Source organism: Coregonus clupeaformis, chromosome 5 (genome assembly GCF_020615455.1).
Source record: "Coregonus clupeaformis isolate EN_2021a chromosome 5, ASM2061545v1, whole genome shotgun sequence".
NCBI lineage: Eukaryota > Metazoa > Chordata > Actinopteri > Salmoniformes > Salmonidae > Coregonus > Coregonus clupeaformis.
In genome coordinates this window covers 40532100-40537985 of record NC_059196.1, presented here as the reverse complement: position 1 = coordinate 40537985, position 5886 = coordinate 40532100, and positions in this window count along the sequence as shown.

Here is a 5886-nt window from a genome sequence, read left to right as displayed (position 1 = left end):
AGAGGGAACTTGCGGTACCCTCGGTGCAGTCCCACATGCGCCGCTGCTGCAAGGTCTGGAGGAAGGCCAGGGTAGCTCTGTCCCGAGCTTCGGCGTACATGCAGAGGCAAGCCAACCGTCACCGGTCCCAGGCTCCCGGTTACTCTCCTGGTCAAGAGGTATGGCTGAAGTCACGGGACCTTCCATTGAAGGTGGAGTCGAAGAAGATGGCGCCTCGTTTTATAGGACCGATCAAGATACTGTCTATTGTTAACCCCTGCGCGGTTAAGCTACAGCTTCCTGCCTCCCTACGGGTTCATTCCACCTTTCATGTTTCCCAGATTAAGCCTGTGTCGGTTAGCCCTTTGTGCCCGCCCTCTCGTCCCCCTCCTCCGCCCAAGATCGTGGGTGGGGGTCCGGTCTACACTGTCCGGCGACTTCTGGATGTTCGCCGCCGGGGTCGTGGTTTCCAGTACCTGGTGGATTGGGAGGGTTATGGTCCTGAGGAACGTTCCTGGGTGCCCAGGAGCTTCATTGTGGATCCTGCTCTGGTTCGTGAGTTTCATAGGTTACATCCTGATAAACCCTGTCGGCCGCCAGGTGGCGTCCGTAGAGGGGGGTACTGTTAGGCCTACTGCTGCTAGGTAGCTCTCTCTCTGCTCTCCTCCTCCCCTCTGTCTGTCCTTGATTGCAGGAGTGAAGTCTGGTGTGCGGGAGTCAGGGTTCCAGCTGCAGCTCATTCACCATAATCACCTCAGCCTTTAAGACCCGGTCAAACTTTCCACTCATCGTCAGATCATAGTCAAGACAACCATGTTAGTCTCGCTGCCGACTCAACCTGTCTGTTTTCGCTCTTGTGTTTTTTGGACTGTTTATTTACTTTTTCTCCTGTGCCACAGATATTTGGAACCTGACTCCTGCCTCCGCTTCACTCCTGCCACCACCATCCTGCTCTCCACTATCGGGCCTCTCCTTTGGACTCACCACGGACACTAGGACATTACGGTACCACACCTGCCCTGACCTGGATCTGTACCCTCCCTGTAACCTGGACTTGCTCTTCCCCATTTATTGGAAACCTGGACTATTGAACATTATAATAAACCTGTTAAAACTTCTCTGGCTTGGTGTACTTGTCTGCATTTGGGTTCTATCCAGTTAAATCATAACAGTATTGGGGTTTGTTACACATGACATATGAAATGAGGAAAGATATAACAGAATCTCAGAATCATGCCGTCTATGACCATGGGCGCTTGTTTTCTGTGTCCGTATTCAGGTCCTATAGTCAGTGGAGCCAACCCACTTGTTTTTGTTTTACATTTCCCGTTTACTGAATGTTAGGGCCAGAGTCAATCCGATTGTGTTTTGTCCACTTCATAGGCAGTGTTCCCGCGTTCACGGAGACCATATTCCCTAAATGCTGCACATGTCGCCTCAATCGGAAGTTACCTTTAAATATCAATCTCGCTATAACGTGGACTGTCCGTGGTTCGGATCGAATCTAGGCCTTAATCTTATTACCCAGAACCAAATGATTACTTTTTGAATGAGTATGGCCTTCTGTAACTGGCTTCTGTGTTCGTGTCTTCAGTTTGCCAGTGTAACTAAACCTGACGGCAAAAAAGATGCGGAGAGTTAGTGCAGGTGGTCAGTCCAGTTCAAGTGTTCAGCAGTCTGATGGATTGTTGATAGAAATCTGTGTGTGTGTGGGGCTCCAATTACCATGACCATCTCTTCATTGCTTACTGTAAAAAAGTGATGAGAGAGAGAGAGAGAGAGAGAGAGAGAGAGAGAGAGAGAGAGAGAGAGAGAGAGAACACACTAAAGCAATCCCTTGGTCTTACTAATACACATACTCACACACTCAAAAATGTACTTACATGCTACACACACAAACGGTTTCCTTGGCCCGAGGGTGCTACAGCAAATAAAGTTTGATGGATTGACACACACACTCACACTCTGGGCCGTCACTATTGTTCTCTGTGGTAATGTAATCTAGCCTCAGCCGCTGGCTTCATCAGGCTGATGTAATAGAAAACTGGCATTTATGTTTTTACTAAGAGAGGGAGAAAAGGAGGAATAGAATGGAGGGAACAAGGGTTATGACCCTGAACTGACTCTATCTGCAGAGAGGGAGAGAGGGAAGAGGAGAGCGGGAGGGATTGGACATCTAGAGGTAGAGAAGGGGCTGATAAAGAAGAGGTAGAATAGATGGATTGGTGGAGGTGTGGATTAAACAGAGTGAGGGATTGGTTTGTGTTTCATTGTCTTTTTTTTTTCCAGAGGGAGAGGTATTGGGTCTTATGGTGAACATGGTGTGGCTGAATAGTTACCAGTCAGGAGGGTTATTAAATGTGGAGCTCCCCCACTGTGAAATGTAATACTGTCTCAATAAGCAGAGGGGATAATAGTGTGTGTGTTTGCTTCAGCACAGATGTAATAATGGTAGATAATGAACACGTTTTTATAATAATAAAAATGTACTTGTCTTTTCCCACTAGCACTGACTTTGCTGATAACTACTTTGTTGAGGGAAAATGTACCTGCTACGATTGTGATATGTTGTTGTCTCACCTAGCTATCTTAAGATGAATGCAATAATGTAAGTTGCTCTGGATAAGAGTGTCTGCTAAGTGACTAAAATGTTGTTGTTTTTTTATCATAAGAGGTGCGTCTGTGAGACCTATCACATCACAGTAAAGATACTGTACCTCTTCACAAATCATTGAATCAAAAGGTTTGTAATTGTAACATGTTTCCCTCTGCTCCTAAAGGGCTCAAAATAAACATTTCCCCAAATTCCCTACTAAATCACATTAATGCTGAATAGGGACAGTCTGGATGGTGGTCAGTGGCTTCTTTTAACAGCCCAAGCTCCAAAGCTTAATTAAATAGATGTATGTCTTTGTAAGATGACATAAGTGACACAGTCAGTGTTTTTGCTCATATTCTTCTCTAATATATAATATATGCCATTTGGTAGACGTTTTTATCCAATAAACATCATAGAGAAGGAAGATTCTGGTGACAGACCCACTCCAGGTAGAGATGAAATGATGAAGTATGGATGTGCCCATTTATGAGTATACATACAGTACAGTTTGTGTATGCCCAGCAAAACAAAATTGGTTCTGTGAATGTTCCCAGAAAATGTCATTAAGTTGTAGAAAAAGGTGTACGAACATTTCTCCCAAAAGTTCTAATAACACCAAATCTGTCCAGTTGTGCTGATGATTATACAATATTTGTATTAGGGTGCATGAAACATTCCTCTGATGTTGCAAGAATGTTCACAGAACACACTTTTTATGTTCTCTAAAAGTTCCCAAAACATGTTATTTTATTAGGTTGTGGGAACAGTGTGAGAACAAAAGATATAGGTTCCCAAAACACAAAATATGTCCTGGTATGATGACATTCACAACATTTTTGTATCAGGATGAACAACACATGCCACTGATGTTGAACGTTCACACAAAAAATTTATTTGCATTCTTTAGAGGTTCCCAACATAGTATATTTAGTTTTTTACTCAACATTCTCCAATGTTCTTAAAATGATAGTACTGTGTTCATAGAATCATAAAATTACATTGGAAATTATTGACTGCCAGATTGTGGTAACGTGTCAATAGTTACACATATCTACTAAGACATACAGTACTGTATATTCATAAGACTTGAAATTCTTAGCCTATGTGACACAATAGATAAGCTCCATCCCTCTCCCAACTTCTTCCCCTTCTATGTTGGGCAACATCTCCATAAATGTAGTGGAACATTCCAATATTGTTTCCTCATAACCTCTTCCATTGTATTCAGGCAATATTGCTGAATGAAGTATGTTGAGGGAAAACATTATTGGAACAATCAAGTCATAACATCACACTGTTACTTTATGAGACCATTGTAGGAATATTCCCTGCTGGTTGTTAAGGGTGTTTTGAAAAACATCTCCATCAATGTTAGCAGAACATTCCTGTAATGTTTTCTCAGAACCCCTTCTGTTGTAAGAACATTACTGCAACATTGTGTTATTGCATTCCCTGGCAACCTAACAAGAACCTCAGGGGAATGTTCTGTGGTAGTTGTCACAGATGTGCACATTTTAGTGAATGTTAGAAGAACATTCCAAGGATATTTAATGTCAAACATTTTCTTAGAAAAAACATTTTGTTAGATCAAACCCTAGATAGAACTGAATGGGAATGTAAGGAATGTGGGAAGGCTCTTCAAAAACCACCTCTCACACACTGATCCAGTTTCCCCTGGCCAAGTCATCATCATAACCATCAGGAGCTAAAACGCCAAAGCTGGCCCTGGACCATTTGTTAGAGGAACAAGGCTACGTTGCTGTTAACTTTTCACCTTGATGATGCAGTTGACCATATGTATTCATCTGTTTTCCTCTGATTTGCTGGAGGACTGAAGTGTGGACTGAAGTGAGTGGAGTTTTCAGAGAGTGGTAGAATACCACATAGCAAAACATGATGCTGATGATGCTGATGGAAAGATTGTTATTATTTCTTGGCCAGAAAACTCTGTATATTTTTGTCCATATAATCTCGCCCTGTTTGCGTACATACGTAGGACATGCAGTACTTCTTCCGTATATGTTCAATTCAGTGTTCATCTGTGTTTCTCTGTTTTATACACTGCTCAAAAAAATAAAGGGAACACTTAAACAACACAATGTAACTCCAAGTCAATCACACTTCTGTGAAATCAAACTGTCCACTTAGGAAGCAACACTGATTGACAATACATTTCACATGCTGTTGTGCAAATGGAATAGACAACAGGTGGAAATTATAGGCAATTAGCAAGACACCCCCAATAAAGAACTGGTTTTGCAGTTGGTGACCACAGACCACTTCTCAGTTCCTATGCTTCCTGGCTGATGTTTTGGTCACTTTTGAATGCTGGCGGTGCTTTCACTCTAGTGGTAGCATGAGACGGAGTCTACAACCCACACAAGTGGCTCAGGTAGTGCAGCTCATCCAGGATGGCACATCAATGCGAGCTGTGGCAAGAAGGTTTGCTGTGTCTGTCAGCGTAGTGTCCAGAGCATGGAAGCGCTACCAGGAGACAGGCCAGTACATCAGGAGACGTGGAGGAGGCCGTAGGAGGGCAACAACCCAGCAGCAGGACTGCTACCTCCGCCTTTGTGCAAGGAGGAGCAGGAGGAGCACTGCCAGAGCCCTGCAAAATCACCTCCAGCAGGCCACAAATGTGCATGTGTCTGCTCAAACGGTCAGAAACAGACTCCATGAGGGTGGGTTGAGGGCCCGACGTCCACAGGTGGGGGTTGTGCTTACAGCCCAACACTGTGCAGGACGTTTGGCATTTGCCAGAGAACACCAAGATTGGCAAATTCGCCACTGGCGCCCTGTGCCCTTCACAGATGAAAGCAGGTTCACACTGAGCACGTGACAAACGTGACAGGGTCTGGAGACGCTGTGGAGAACATTCTGCTGCCTGCAACATCCTCCAGCATGACTGGTTTGGCGGTGGGTCAGTCATGGTGTGGGGTGGCATTTATTTGGGGGGCCGCACAGCCCTCCATGTGCTCGCCAGAGGTAGCCTGACTGCCATTAGGTACCGAGATGAGATCCTCAGACCCCTTGTGAGACCATATGCTGGTGCGGTTGGCCCTGGGTTCCTCCTAAGCAGTTCCTGCAAGAGGAAGGCATTGATGCTATGGACCGCCCGTTCCCCAGACCTGAATCCAATTGAGCACATCTGGGACATCATGTCTCGCTCCATCCACCAACGCCACGTTGCACCACAGACTGTCCAGGAGTTGGCGGATGCTTTAGTCCAGGTCTGGGAGGAGATCCCACAGGAGACCATCCGCCACCTCATCAGGAGCATGCCCAGGCGTTGTAGGGAGGTCATACAG